Source organism: Xyrauchen texanus, chromosome 38 (genome assembly GCF_025860055.1).
Source record: "Xyrauchen texanus isolate HMW12.3.18 chromosome 38, RBS_HiC_50CHRs, whole genome shotgun sequence".
In the NCBI taxonomy this organism is placed as follows: Eukaryota; Metazoa; Chordata; class Actinopteri; order Cypriniformes; family Catostomidae; genus Xyrauchen; species Xyrauchen texanus.
In genome coordinates this window covers 20,819,151-20,833,025 of record NC_068313.1, presented here as the reverse complement: position 1 = coordinate 20,833,025, position 13,875 = coordinate 20,819,151, and the positions used below count along the sequence as shown (strand labels likewise).

The 13,875-nt window shown below is 48.3% G+C and overlaps 1 protein-coding gene across 2 annotated transcripts in view; it reads left to right on the top strand.

Moving 5' to 3' along the window:
* mcamb (melanoma cell adhesion molecule b) overlaps window positions 1–13,875 on the top strand; it is a 68,499-nt gene that overhangs the window by 698 nt on the left and 53,926 nt on the right. The window lies entirely within an intron of this gene.

The following is a 13,875-nucleotide window of genomic DNA, read 5'->3' as shown; positions in this document are numbered from 1 at the left end:
TGTACCATCACAAACGTTACAACATTTCTGCTACTGTGGGTATCTGATGGTTAACCCTAAAAAAAGGTAACATTACATACTTTAGTGAGTTCTAATATATTATAACAGATTTGTATACTTAACTCTCATTTCCCAAAAATGTATGCAGACAAAGACACAGAAAGTGGTATTCATGAGTTAACAACTTATTATTGTATCATTATGGGAAGCTTGGAGCGTGGTGTGTGTGTCCATTGTCAGGAGATATTCTTAAGAGGAGCTTCAGTCAGTGAAAAGAGGTTTTGTGGAAAACACAGTGATAGGTCTGTGTCATCCTCTTCACCAGCCATGGGGGCTGTAGTTAGGTGATGTTAGTGTTTTTAAGAATGTTTACTGCTGGATCATTACCTTCAGATGTGTTTGCAGATGCAATGTGAATAGCTTTGAAAGTGCACAGAAGTACAACTTCTGTATAGTTGTAAAAGGATAGACTGAGAAGGAACTGTATCCTCACAAATGGCATTTTCTGTGTTTCAAATCATCTGTTGACTGTAGTTTGAGTTCATAATGTGACATTGTTTTCATTCACACTTTTATCTCCCCATCTGTGTCGAACTTCCTCACTCTTTTTTCAGTTTTCATCATTCTTTTGCGTAATCATCCCCTCTTCCCTTGACCACCACTCATGCTTTTCCACATTGTACTGACCTCTTAGTTTAACGTCTTGCTTCCTTTCCTGCACACCTTTGGAATTCTGATCTAATGTCCAATTGAGCTCATCACCTTCACATCCTTCTTACATTCCATTGGTGTTGCTTATTTATACACAGTATTTATTAATACTTATTAATGCTTATTTATTCACAGACAGTTGATTTAGGATGGCGTCAGATAAAACAGACTTCTGTGGTCATATCTCACAAGAGGCTTTAATTTACCACTTTTCCACATGATCTGCCTTTACTGGAGAAATCTGTTAATCAGATTTTAATCTGTATTCCATTGTCCAGAACTGTCTCTGTCTCATGGCCAGTTATTCTTAATGCACAGCACTTACTGCATTTTATCTGTGATTAGGTCATCATAACCTGCTATTGATGCCATCTAGGAAATATAGCCCAGAGTTCAGACTGATCTAAAAACAGATACAGGAGGTTGAATGTTTTGTCTGCTAAAATCGGTCTATGCATTCTGAATTACCAAACTGCCCCCCTGTGACCTAAATTGGAACTACAGTCATGCACATGCGCACCTTTTCGTGACACACTGTGCAATTGCAAGATATGAGCAAACATGATAAAAATTTAACATTTGAATGGATTTGAAGTGAAAGGCACAACACATACTGTGCAGATAATACAATTGACATAAAATGTGTGTAAATTACCGGCACCCGGAAACTGTCAATTCAAGTCAAATTTATTTGTATAACACTTTTCATAACAGCCATTGTTTCAAAGTAGCTGTACACTAAATTATGCTAGAGCAGAAAATGAATTAATAAAATGCCAATATTAGTTATTTATGTTTAAAACTATTAGTGGTGAAAATTAGTAAACTAATTGTTGTGTAAGTAAGATTTTGGCAGATTTTGTTAGTGGTTAATTGTTAATGTAGTTTAAGAGAGTGTTGTCCCAACTTTGACCAAGCTGATATAGGTATCTGTAAAACAGTTAAAGGATGGGCAAGGAGGAGGCGAGAACCGGCTTGTCAACATAAATAATATTTTAATGTAAACTTAAAACAAAAGCACAAACATAAACACACATGACGGACATGCCCGTAATTCTCTCTCTCTCGAACAATCGTCACCGGCCGCCTTTATCCCTCGCGCGCCTCATCAGGCCGATTGGGGACCGGGCGCGCGATATTCCGACCCGGCCCCGCCCCCCTCCGCTCCACACTCCTCAGACAGGAGGGGAAAAAAAAATTATAATAAAATAGGCGAGGGAAAAGGCCAACACGGTGCGAAAGGGAGAGAGAGAGGAGAGAGAGAAAAAGCTCACTCACCGGTTCTCTGATGTACCGTCGCGTGGTCCTCGAACACTCCTCCACACTCAGGCGGACGACAGCCGCTCCAACCCTGGGCGAACTGGAGTGAAACCGTCGACCCCCAGCGGGTAGAACGCGCCTCCGCTTTTCTGGCAGCAAATGGGGACACTCCTCCGCCCCTGGCAGCGGCTCTACCGCTCCGGGCGGTCGGAGAGTTTCTTCCCTCCTCCCTCGCGGACGGCGGTCTTCCCTCGACCCCTCCGCGTCTCTGGGGACGGCAGGGCACTCCTCCGCCCCGGCAGCGGCTCCTCGCTCCAGGCGGTCGGGGTATCCAGTCCCCACTTGCCCTGCGGACGGCGGCCGTACTCGCGATCCGGGTGGTTGGGCTACTCCGTCACCCGGCAGATGGCAGCGGCGCTCCCCTGGGTGGACGGCAGTGTCGAGGACTCTGCGACGGGCATCCCTCCACCTTCCCGGGTTTCAGCACCAATGTAAAACAGTTAAAGGATGGGCGAGGAGGCGAGAACCGGCTTGTCAACATAAATAATATTTTAATGTAAACTTAAACCAAAAGCACAAACATAAACACACATGACGGACATGCCCGTAATTCTCTCTCTCTCGAACCATCGTCACCGCCGCCTTTATCCCTCACGCGCCTCATCAGGCCGATTGGGGACCGGGCGCGCGATATTCCGACCCGGCCCCGCCCCCCTCCGCTCCACAGTATCATTCAGAGAGGAGCATCGCAGTCTGGCTGGAAGCTTATGGCTGCTAATTTCGGTGAACTCCATCCTGAACCCATGCTTCAGACAGTGCATCATGAAGAATCCCATGTTTTTGGGTTTCAATTCATCCTCTGTGAAGTCCTTCCTAGACTAAAGTGAAGTCTGGCTGGCACATGCTGCAGTTGGTCATCATCACTCAGCGACACAGTGGGAATCGTACATCAGGCAGGACCGGAGATGGATCTGGCAGGCTCTGGTAACCTAAGGTATAATCCTGAGGTTTAGACAGGGAAAGAAATAGAATAAACTTAGCGTAAATGCCATTCACTTTAAAGCAGGGTTAAAGAATAAGAGAAGTGTTTTTGGTTCCGGCAGACCTAACTAAAGCAGCGTAACTATGAATTGAGTAAAAAATTAGGCGTATGCCTGGCTGAATAGATGTCTTTAGTCCAGGTTAAACTGATAGAGTGTGTCTGAGTTCCGAATACTCCTAGGAAGACTATTCCAATGTTGAGGAGTCAAATATGAAATGATTTCCCTCCTTTTGTGGATTTTGATATTCTCTGTATTGTTAACAGGCCAGAGTTTTGCGATAGCAGTGAGCTTGATGGATTATAGTGTCACTTAAGTACTTGGGAGATAGACCAGTCAAAGCTTTGTAAGAAGTTAACAGAATTTTTTAATTAATACAAAACTTAACAGGTAGCCAATGTAACACTGATAAAATGGGGCTGATATGATAGTATTTCTGGGTTATAGTTAGCGCTCTTGCTGGTTGATTTTTAACCAAATGAAGTTTATTTATTAAACATGCAGGACATCCACCTAGTAAAGCTAATACAATGGGTCAAAACTGTGTAAACAGTCCAGGATCATACACAGACAAGGTAGTAACACAGGTAATGCTCAGAAATGTCAGCCAGGGCAAAACAAGACTTTGCAATGAGAGAGTGAGTGTGAGTCATAAATAGCTGAGTGGATTGGAAACCGTTGAACAGGTAATCATTGACAGGTACGGGGATTATGGGAAATGGAGTCCAGAGAGTTAAAGTCAGTCCCCAGGTGGTGGAGCCCACTTAAATGCAGACTTGATGTTTTATAGAATCCTAGCCCACACTCCCTCCTCCAATACCAAGTTTAAATCTTTTGAGAGAAGTTGAAGCTCTGTCCCCCAGACTTTGAATTAGCAGGGAGTAATATACTGATGTCTCATGACCTTTTCCAAAAGCAGTAATCACCACTACCAGAGGATCTGCTGCTTAAAGGTGCGTACACACTGCCAGCGACTTTGTCGCTGCAGGTCGCCAGTGGCTGGCGGTGAAGTCGCTAGTGGGTGTTCCCACTACTGGTTGCCTAGTAACGTTTATAAATGACAATCACGGATGTCATTCCATTGCTGTTGACAGCGAATCTCTTTTCTTGCCACTAAAAACAAACATTTTGGAGGGAAAAGACTAAATATAAATGGAATCAGTACATAAAATGCTTTGTATCAAAGATGAATGAGAAACAAGGCGTGCTGTTTGCCATAGCGGTTGTTTATCTGCGGCGAAAATGCAAATGCCGGTCTGTCTGGGTCCCTAAAATCCCTGTGATCTCAGATACATCTTTCCACGCAGTATTTTTAGTAAAAATGTCAGGACCGTCCAATAATCCATCCAATAAACGTACTTTCAAACCTGTACATTTCCAAAATCTTAAAAACATAATCCCATTCTACCATATCAAATGCCTTTTCGGCATCAAGTGAGATGGGTCTGATCATTCATCATCGACCAAATGATATTGATGAAATGCCTAAAGTTATAAGAAGAATCATTCCCACCTGATCTATATGTATAAGAGATGTCAAAACTTTACTTAATCAATTATCCAAAATTTTTGAAAATATTTTATCATCTAGCTCAGGGGTGCCCAATACGTCGATCGCGATCTACCAGTTGATCGCAAAGGCAATGCTGGTAGATCGCACAAAATTTAAATGTACTTTCGTAAAATTTTAATAAAAATAAATATAATGTCTTTCCTTCTTTTAGTTTCTGTCTGACTTGCACTTGACGAGTATTTTGACCAGGCGAGGTTTTGTTTATTCAGTTGCCATAACAACTAGGTTTGTGCAAGGACTTCTGAGAACAGCCCGGATTAGGCAAAACTGTCTGATTCCATTCAGTGCAAGTCATCAGAATAAGGTAAATGCCCTGGCTATTGTAATCTATTGTGCTGTAGGTGTTTTGGGTTTAGTTTTAAAACTGAATGATATTAACATTGAACATTTTTATATATTTTTTCATTAATTAGAAGATGAATTCCATGTAGGGATACATGAAGAAGTCCCAACAAGCATTTTCTTATTTTACGTAAACTGTGTTTCCCCTTCTGTCGCTCTCTCCACGTTGTGTCAGAGAAGCGACACTAGGGGTCTCTCTTGAGCGCCGATATTCACCTATGAACTATGAAAAAAGGCCAATGAGAGTTGGCAACCAGTATTTGCATGTCCTGCCCCCGGACATACGGGTATTTAAGCGGCGCAAATACGGGAGTTCATTCAGAAAATTTCTTCGGAGCCGATGGTCGTGTCTGCAAACTGCTGCGTGTACACACAGAGTTCCTGCTATCCCTCTGCTGCATGCTGTTGGATTCTACGGCGCACAACAGCAGCTTTCTCCTGGTTGCACGGCTGTGCACTTCCTGCCCCTGAGTGCTTCGACAGCGCAGATAATAAAGATCTCTCACGAGTTCTTTCTTTCATAAAAGAGTGATTTTATTTAAAAGAGTAATTTCCTCTAAAAGAGCAAAACACAGCGACGTTGAATGTCCTTTTAAGGACGCGTCTTTTTCAAGATGCCTTTCCGCCCCTGTGTTGTTCCTGGATGCGGTAGAGTACTCTCCGCTTCCGACGGCCACAGGCATTGTCTCGTGTGTCTGGGCAGCGATCACACCGAGGCTGCGTTTGTGGATGGTTCATGTTCTCACTGCGAGAACATGACCATGACAACATTGCGGTCGCGGCTCGCTTACAACCGTAAGCAAGCCACTCCAGCCGCCCCCCCGCGTCGCTCCTTCTTCCCACGGGATTGAGGACGATGCGGCTGGCGATGGAGGCGATTCGGGGATGGCAGCGGGTGCAGCTCCGCCGGGTACGGACCACCCGCGCCCCGACACGCTCGTTGACTCCCGTCCCCGCTCGAGGTGACAGCGGCTCGCCTAACGGCCAGTCTGCCTACCCTCTTGCGATGGAAGCAGACGAGTTCGCCGCGACATCGGAGGGCGTGGGCTCTGATGCCGAGGACTCCTCTGGGCTGCCGCCTTCGGGCTTGCACGCCCAGGAAGAGGCCGACGCACAGATGTCCGATATGCTTTCCCGGGCAGCCAACAGCGTGGGCTTGGACTGGAACCCTCCGTCCTCCCCACAGCCATCACGGCTGGACGACTGGTTCTTGGGTGCTGGGCGCCGCTCACAGCCTCGCCCCCCCCGGTTCCTTTCTTCCCGGAGGTGCATGATGAGCTGATCGTCTTCGTGGAGAGCACCCTTCTCCACTCGTCGCACCGCCACCTGCTCATCCGCCCTCGCCACCCTCGACGGCGGAACGCGCCACGGATACACGGCGATTCCACAGGTGGATAGAACTGTTGCGCTCCACCTATGCCCCGGAAGCACTACCATCTGGCGGGGTCGCCCTGTACTCCCTTCCCGGTCCTGTAGAGCAACATCCTCGCTCACCGCGAAGGCCTACAGCGCTACCGGACGCGCAGCTTCCGCCCTGCATGCCATGGCTCTCCTGCAGGTCCACCAAGCCAAGGCACTGCGAAACATGCACGGGGTGGCCCTGATCCCGACACGCTGCAGGAACTGCGCTCAGCGACCGACCTTGCCCTAAGAGCAACGAAGGTCACAGCGCAGGCGCTCGGGCAGGCGATGGCCACACTGGTGGTCCAGGAACGTCAGCAATGGCTGGACTTGGTTGAGATGCGTGAAGCTGACAAGACTCGCTTTCTCAACGCCCCTGTCTCCCAGTTCGGCCTCTTCGGCGACACCGTTGAGGACTTCGCCCAGCAGTTCTCCCTGGTGAAGAAGCAGACAGAGGCCATCTCTCACATCATGCCTCGCCGCAAGCCTGCCGCCACGGCCCATGCCCCCTCTGCTCGCCGAGGGCGTCCTCCCGCCTCAACCTGGGCCCAGCTCTCAGTCCCGGCGTCAAGGACCCGGAAGGCTCCCAGGCGTTCCTGAGACAGCAGACCCAGAGTGCAAGAAGTTAGCTCCGGAGGTGGTAAGACCGCTCCATCCCCCGGTGGAGGGCTGGGAGGAGAATCCTTTGTTTTTTCATTTGCCGCACCCCTCAACAGGGGCTGCGGTACCCAAATTCTCAATAAAAGAGCTATTTCCTTTACCTCTGGGTCACATGGCCCGCAAATGCCGTTTTCACGGCACTCTGCTTTCAGGCCTCAACAGTCCCGGCTCCCTGGATGCGGTGCTCCCGCCCTCAGCCCCACGACTGTTCCCCGGCTGGCCGGTTAAGACGAGTCCAGAGGACGCCAGCATCGCACCTCCTCCTCAGTCACGAACCCGCCCCCTGCCGGGTGCGCGGAGCAAGGTAAGTGCTTTGAGTTTGTTCTCAGCACCAGAGCCTCGGGAGGCCGCGCTGCCCTCTGACGCCGCGTTACCTGTTCCGCACCGCTGCGAAGCCCCGCCGGGTACGTCCAAAAAACTCGTCCCCTTGGTGCCCCTTGCACGGAGCTTAGAGGCATGGCTTTCGCTGCCCAACCCGTCGCGATGGCTGCACCGGACCATTCGACTCGGTTACGCAATTCAGTTTGCCAGGTCTCCGCCCCCCTTCGTGGGCGTTCGTTTCTATGCAGTGCACGACAGACGTGTTCAGTCCCTGCGTGAAGAAATCGCCTCCCTCCTAGCCAAGGACGCAATAGAGCCTGTCCCTCCAACCGAAACGAAGAAGGGTTTCTACAGCCCTTACTTTGTTGTACCCAAGAAAGGCGGCGGCGTACGACCGATCTTGGACTTGCGAGTTTTCAATCGGACCTTGTCCAAACTCCCGTTCAAAATGCTCACCCAGAAACAAATTCTATCTGGCGTCCGGCATCTAGATTGGTTCGCAGCGATGGACCTGAAGGACGCATACTTCCACGTCTCGATTTTCCCTCGACATCGACCCTTTCTGCGGTTCGCGTTCGACGGCCAGTCGTATCAGTACAAAGTCCTCCCCTTCGGCCTGTCTCTGTCCCCTCGCGTCTTCACGAAGGTCGCAGAGGCGGCTCTTGCCCCGCTACGAGGAGCTGGCATACGCATACTCAACTACCTCGGCGATTGGCTCATTCTGGCCTCCTCGCAGGAATTACTATGCGCTCCGCCGTTTAGGGTTTCAGGTCAACTGGGAGAAGAGCAAGCTCACCCCGATCCAGAGCATCTCTTTTCTCGGTTTGGAGTTAGACTCAGTCTCAATGACAGCATGTCTCTCCAACGAGCATGCTCAGTCAGTGCTGAAATGCCTCGCTTCCTTCAAGCCAGGCGCAAGGTCAGGGAGGACGAGGAGCAAGTCACTCCGGTGGCCCCATATTGGCCCAACCGGACGTGGTTTTCGGATCTCACTCTCCTCACGACAGCCCCTCCCTGGGGAATTCCCCTGAGGAAGGATCTTCTTTCTCAGGGACGGGGCACGCTCTGGCATCCGCACCCAGACCTCTGGAACCTCCACGTCTGGCCCCTGGACGGGACGCGGAAGATCTAGCCGGCCTACCACCGGCCGTCATAGACACTATCAACCAAGCCAGAGCCCCTTCGACCAGGCATCTTTACGCCCTAAAGTGGCGTCTGTTCGCAGACTGGTGTTCTTCCCGAGCTGAAAACCCACAGAAGTGCGCGGTTAGGTCAGTGCTCGTGTTTCTACAGGAGAGGCTGGAGAGGAGGCTGTCCCCCTCCACCCTCAAGGTGTATGTCGCCGCTATCGCGGCCCACCATGACACGGTAGACGGCAAGTCTTGGTAAGCACGACTTAATTGTCAGGTTCCTAAAAGGTGCCCGGAGGTTGACTCCCTCCCGGCCTAACCTGTTCCCCTCCTGGGATCTCTCAGTTGTCCTCACAGGACTCCAGAGACCCCCCTTCGAGCCGCTAGACTCAGTTGGACTCAGGGCCCTCTCTCTCAAGACCGCCCTGCTGATCGCGCTCGCTTCCATCAAGAGGGTCGTGGACCTGCAAGCTTAAGGCCGCGACCGGGCTATGTGCCCAAGGTTCCTACCACACCCTTCAGGGATCAGGTATTGAACCTGCAAGCGCTGCCCCGGGAGGAGGCAGACCCAGCCCTTTCACTGCTGTGTCCAGTACGTGCTTTACGTATCTATCTGGACCGCACACAGAGCACTAGACGCTCTGAGCAGCTCTTCGTCTGCTTTGGGGAGCAGAAAGGGAACGCTGTCTCCAAGCAGAGATTCGCCCACTGGGTTGTCGACGCCATTTCCCTGGCTTATCACACCCAGGCCGTGCCCCCCCCCCCTGCGGGTCTGAGCTCACTCCACCAGGAGTGTTGTGTCCTCGTGGGCACTGGCTAGGGGCACCGCCTTAGCAGACATCTGTAGAGCAGCGGGCTGGGCAACACCTAACACTTTTGCGAGATTCTATAATCTTCAGAGTTGAGTCAGTATCGTCCCGTGTTTTCTCAGGTCCGAGCCCGTAGAACTCGGTAGCACGCTGACGATCTGACCGGGTGAACCGCTTGCGCCTAGCGCCCTTTCCCCCTAACCAAGGGAAAACAGTGCACCTCTGTTCCCAGGAGATCCCATATTTTGGGCCCTGGTTGACTCCTCCCTTGCCCTCGCAGGTCCGCAGTTCAGCGGAGGAACTCGCCGACCCAAACCACTGCGGGTACCGCAAGCTAACCTGTACTGGTATAGGTGCTCCACAGGTAAGGCCTCCTGTTCGGATTCCCCCTGTGTGTAATGCCACGGTACTGTCCCCTCACAAGCTGACTCCCGTGTCTCCCTTAGGCAGTCACAGCTGCCTCGGTCGCCGTGCTGTATGCTTCCCCCCTCTACGAGGCTGGATCTACCACCACACCAACTTTTCCACATAGGTCCTAAGTATAGGCCATCTGATGTATATGCCACTAAAATTTGCCTCCCCTCTCGGGTAGGTGTGTTCTCCGCAGGGTCTTCTCCGCCCTGAATAAGGGCTAAGACCCCCTTCCCTCAATGCGTGTAAGGGCCCCTGCCGTAGTTGCTCTATGCGAGAAACACAGAGAGAAAAGAGGCCCAGCCAGGCTGGCCCGTTCCCATGTTGGCGGCCATCACCTTGTTCTCCCCTCCAGGGTAACGATAAGGAGTCTGATGGCTTAAATGGGGCATAGGGGAAGGGTATGTGCAGCCTGATACAGTTGGTCGTTCTGCACGTAGGAGTACCTGCTCGCTCCTGTATCAGCAGTTCACGTACACGGCTCAGTGCATGGCACTTTATAAGTGGACCCCTAGTGTCGCTTCTCTGACACAACGTGGAGAGAGCGACAGAAGGGGAACGTCTAGTTTACGTATGTAACCTCTGTTCCCCGATGGAGGGAACGAGACGTTGTGTCTCCCCTGCCACGTCGCTGAGCCGAACCACTGTTGTGGCCGGACCATTTCCGGCTCCTGAATGAACTCCCGTATTTGCGCCGCTTAAATATCCGTATGTCCGGGGGCGGGACATGCAAATACTGGTTGCCAAGTCTCATTGGCCTTTTTTCATAGTTCAGAGGTGAATATCGGCGCTCAAGTGAGACCCCTAGTGTCGCTTCTCTGACACAACGTCTCGTTCCCTCCATCGGGGAACGGTGGTTACATACATAACCTAGACGTTTTTTGTTGGTCGATCTTATTGAGTTGGTCATTTAAAAGTAGATGATCACACAAAAAAGTGTAGGCACCCCTGATCTAGCTGGTTCAGGGAAATTGGACAGTAACTCTTACACTCGCTTGGATCTTTGTACTTTTTAAGAATCAGACTGATCTTGGTTTGTGTCATGGTTGGCGGAAGCTTTCCATTCTTTAATGATTCTGTATAAACTTCTAGCAAAAATGGAGCCAGTTATGTAGCATAAGATCTAAAAAAAAAAAACTCAGCAGCAAAGCCATCTGGCTCTGGAGCCTTGCCTGTAGGCAAGGCCTTAATTACCTCGCCAAGCTTCTCCAAGGTTGTCTCAGAATCAAGAGAATTATTTTGCTCTGTTGTCAGTTTAGGGTGTTCTAATGGTTCCACAAACTTTCTAATATCTTCATCAATAGGCAAAGACGTGGAACTATAGAGATCAAGATAGAATTCTTTAAAAGCATTATTAATATCAACGGCTGAGGGAAAAAGTAATTTTTCGGGGAATGGTAGAAAACGACTCTCTCTGCTTTATATATCTAGCCAAAAGCTTCCCTGCCTTATCCCCCGACTCAAAGTATGACTGTCTTATCCTGAATAGCTAAAACTCCACCTTCCGCAACAAAATTGTATTATATTTGTATTTTAATTGGATCAATTCTCTGAGGTCATCAGATGACATTTGGCACTTCAGCTCTGCCTCTTCATTAACTCTTTCCCCGCCAGCGTTTTAAAAAAAAAGTTGCCAGCCACCGCCAGGGTTTTTGACGATTTTCGCTAAACTTTAATGGCCCGCAGAATATTTTCTTCCATGAATATATGAAGATGCTATATATCACAATAAAGATCTGAGCCTCTGCTTTTAGGCAAAAAATTTTTTATTGCAACTTGAACAGAGGTCGGTTTTGTCAAAACAACATTTCAGACAAAAAGCTGATAAAAAGGCATGTTTATGTCTGATATTTTGAGCTTCTCAATACTCCACTTCTTCATGTTTGAGACGATCGCAGTCTGTTTCTTTGATCAAAGAGTTGCGTACTCTTTCAAAACATGCAGAGGGGTCTTCCTTACCGTATAACACCTAAAACACGGAAACCCGGAAAATTCCGTGTTTGGCTGGGAAACGTTTTTTCATAAAACACGGAAAATTCAGTGTTCGGCGGGAAAGAGTTAAAGAACTGCTTTAAGTGGGCAGCTGTGGCTCAGGTGGTAGAGTGGGTTGCTGGGTTGGCGGTACGGTTCCCAGCCCACAAGATTACACATGCCGAAGTGTCCTTGGGCACTGAACCCCAAGTTGCTCCCAATGGCAGGCTAATGCCTTGCATGGCAGCTCTGCCGCCATTGGGGTATGAGTGTGAATGTGTGTGTGAATGGGTGAATGGGACACAGTGTAAAGTGCTTTGGTAACCTCTTAGGTTAAAAAAGGTGCCATATAAGTGCAGACCATTTAAGTGCCTGCCAAGCTATGCCCACAGAGTATACTGAGGAGCAGTTGGTCTCCATATAAACATTGATTTCAGCCATTAACATTTGTTGGATATCAGGATTATGTAAAAGGGGTACATAAAAGTGCCAAGTATATGATTTCCTTTTCTCCATATGTGGCAACACCTCTAAACACACCAGTTGAGCAATCAACAACAGATGAAATGAGGGACTTAGATATATAAAAAAAATCTATTCTAGAATAAATCTTGTTGTCTAATGAAAAGAATGTATAGTCCCCACCAGATGGGTTCAAAAGTCTAAAAAATCTGTAAGACCAATATTTTTACACAATCTGTGAAGTATCAATGTTGCTCTAGGGGCTTCTCCTCACAATATTATATCATGAGAGGTGCCAGTGGCTTGCAACATCCCATCAAGATCTATAAAAAAGCCCTGATCATCAGCGTTAGGGGCGTAAATATTAGCCAAAATCAACTTTTGCCCCAGAATTTCTGCTAATACAATAATTACTTTTCCTAATTTATCTTTACTCTGTTTGAGACATTTGAATTGCAGATGTTTACTTATCAATGTAATGACTCCCTTGCTCTTACTTGAGCCAGCACTAAAGAAAACATGCCCACCCCATATCCTCCCAAATTTTTCAGCTTCCTGCGGGGAAAGATGCATTTCTTGAAGAAACACTTTATCATTTTTCTTTAATTTAAGAAAAAAAACCTTCCTTCTTGTTATGGGGTTCCCCTAACCCATTTACATTCCACGTGGAGAGAGACAATCCACTAATATTGATGACATTTGACATTTTGACATATGAGAAAAAAAAGATTGTGTGTCAAAAACAAGATTATAAAGACCCCATTCGTGCAATAATCAAACACCGAACTTCCCTCGAACCAAACAAACAGAAAAAAGAAAAATTTGCGCATTAACCCCGCGCACGACAGCGTCAATATGCGTCCATCCCTCTAAACTCAAAAAGTCCATGTATGCCTATGAGAGCCCCTGCGACAACTTTGCCATCAGATTGCTCAAGTCCAGTTTTTATATAAAAATGTTGTGAGACAGAATTACATAACAGAAGAAAATCAGAAGGCAGAATAAACACAGAAAACATTTAGATTCATCCGCATAACTGTCCCGACGGTGTATTCCTTCCCTAAAACAAACTCCAGCCACCTAGCGGAACCAGCATAAACAAAACAAAAAAAGCCATTAAGTTTTCTCAGACAGCCAAATTAATTAGTTACATGAGTGCAGCAGATGACCTAATTCCAATGTCCTGCAAAAATACTCTACAAAACAAACTCCAGCCAATAGGAGGCATAAGCACAAAGAATGTGAGTCAGGCTCTTGAGACATTAAAAGACACTTATGTGCTCAAGCTGAAGCCCCCGAGCAGCAGGCCGCATGCCCAGGAGCCGATTTGGTCGGTGAAGTGAAGGTGATTTGGTTGATGAACGTGTCGGCAATGCTGGCGAATATCATTGTTGACTTGGAGGATCTTGCTATATTACGCTGATCAATCACTGCCCTGGAGATTAAATTCACTGAGATGGTTACAAGAGTGGGGGATGTCGAGAAACAGATTGATTTTCTGGAGTCATCGGGGAGGGAATTAGCTGCTAATCTGCTAGCAACCAAGGTGGATTTAGAGTGCATCTGGGAGAAGCTGGAAGATTTGGAGAACTGTAACTGGTGGAATAATGTCTGAATTGTTGGAATTCCTGAAGAAGAAAAAGATCGGGATATGGTGAAATTCCTGGAGGGGCTCTTTCCTAGTCTGCTCGATATAACAGCACACAAGCTGGAAATTGAGCGAGCTCACAAGGTTCTGGCTCTGCGATCCGCTGAGGGAGACAGGCCCCGATCAATTATGGCCA